Source organism: Fukomys damarensis, unplaced genomic scaffold (genome assembly GCF_012274545.1).
Source record: "Fukomys damarensis isolate Sample0158 unplaced genomic scaffold, DMR_v1.0_HiC HiC_scaffold_39, whole genome shotgun sequence".
NCBI classification, from domain to species: Eukaryota; Metazoa; Chordata; class Mammalia; order Rodentia; family Bathyergidae; genus Fukomys; species Fukomys damarensis.
In genome coordinates, this window is record NW_022900951.1 from 285,888 (window position 1) to 287,828 (window position 1,941).

Consider the following 1,941-nt stretch of genomic DNA (forward strand, 5'->3'; position numbering starts at 1 on the left):
GTGTACCAGTGTCCCCTTCCAGTAGAGCGGGCAGCCGCAGGCCTGGGGACACGGGGGGTCAGCGGCCTGCACCCCGCCCGCCCAGCCCTGGGCACTGCCAACAGAGCCTGGGAGGAGCACAGGGCACAGTGCTCCCGGGGCAGCACCGGCCTGTGCACGCGCAGCCATCACCAGGGCGGTAAAAGCGTGGGCACGCAAGCCGCACACGGGGAGGGAGTGGAAGGAAGAAGAGGCCGGGCACAGTGGCGCACGCCTGTCCTGGTCCTCCTGAGGCTGAGGCAGGAGGGCCCTAAGGTCAAGCCCAGCCCGGGCAACTTTGTGAGCGTGTCATACAGGACCTCAAAGCCCCTGTGCCACGCATGCACACGCGAACACAGACACAGAGAAGGCCGCAACCCCGCGTGCTGGGAGGCTAAGGCAGGAGGACCCCCAGGCTGAGCTTAACACAGTACAGAGACCCCCGCCTCAAAATGCGAAACCGAGCAAAGGTGCAGGGACGGCTCAGTGTGGAGGCCCTGGGTTCCGATCCCGGGACCAAGACGCTGGGAGGAGGCGGGGATGGGCCCAGGCACCCTGCAGGGCAGACGGTGGGCTCAGGACAGTGCACCCCGCTGCCCACGCAGGGCGCTGAACGGCCCCCAAAGAGGCTTGGGGAGCCAAGGGCAGGCCCCACAGGGCGAGATGTGGGGAGCAGCGGGCGAGCTCAAGGCCCCCACTCTGCCGGGTCCCTCTCCAGGGCGGGAAAAGGCCGGGGCCTGCACCTTGGGTCCGGGAGGTGCAAAGCAGCGTTCGACAGTAAGAGAAAAACTGCTTCACTGAGCACAGAACCAGCAGTGGTGGGCATGGCCATCATCCCAGCACTGAGGAAGCTGAGGCAGGATAATCACTGTGAGTTCGAGCCCAGCTTGGCTCCACAGTTGAGTACAGAGCCCGAGTGGACCGCACAGCGAGACCCTGTCTCAAAAAACAAAACAAAACCCGCATGCAGGCCACGCAGGTGCATCACTGAAGAAGACAAGGGAATGCAAAACGGGATCCTGGAAAGACACCCAGGCCTGTCACCCCAGTATGGGAGGCTGAGGCAGGAGGATCCCACATTGCCACCCAGCCCGGGCAACTTGGCCAGACCCTATCTCCAAGCAAGAAAGAAGTAGAAAGCGGTGGGGACGCAACTTGGTATAAAGGCCCTGGGTTCGATCCCAGAACTGCAAAAAATGCACAGGGAGACCGGGAGCCTGCTGTGTGTTCACAGGGACAGAGGAGGGAGCAGGCGCTTCCACGGATGAAGGGGACCGAGCCAGGGGTGTGTGAGAGGGTCAGGCGTGCAGTGTGTGTAGAGCTGGGGCTACTCGAGCAAGAATGGGCTGGCGACAGTGAGGAAGAGTAAGGCGGCTGGGACCCGCTGGAACTAGCTTCGACTGGAACGCGCAGCTGTGCAGTGAGTGCCACAGCGGCCCTCACACGCCCGCGCCTCCCCGGCCGCACACCCGTGCTGGGGCTGCACTCAGGAGGCCGAGGCAGGAGGACGGCCACGAGTTTGAGACCAGCCTGGGTTACACGGGGAGACGGTGTCTCAAAAATAACAACGAAGAGGGCCGAGGATTTACCTCAGGGGTTCCGCAGCCTGCCTTGCAAGCGCAAGGACCCTAGTTCGATGCCTGTTACCAAAAAATAAATAAATTAAAAAAAAAAAACCCAAACCAAAAACGAAGTGAGATGCAAAGTTCTACATAGAAGGCACAGGACGTTTTTGGGAGAGTGAGCGGTGTCTGCACAGCGCGGAGGCTGTGGGCTGGCGCCGGCGGAGTAAAGGGCGCGTCAGCTCTGGGAATCACCGAGCAGAGGCGGGGTCCGCACAGAACCCTGGGGCTCCCCAGACGGACAATGTTAATACGGGCGCAGAACCGCAGGGCCAGACAAGGGCGGTGGGTCCGGCTCCAG

General features: G+C 62.3%; 1 protein-coding gene across 1 annotated transcript in view; it reads right to left on the reverse strand.

Annotated features, from left to right (window-relative positions):
- The window catches only part of Ppp2r3b (protein phosphatase 2 regulatory subunit B''beta), a gene marked incomplete at its 3' end in the record, with an annotated part of 11,391 nt that overhangs the window by 1,795 nt on the left and 7,655 nt on the right, over positions 1-1,941 (reverse strand). The window lies entirely within an intron of this gene.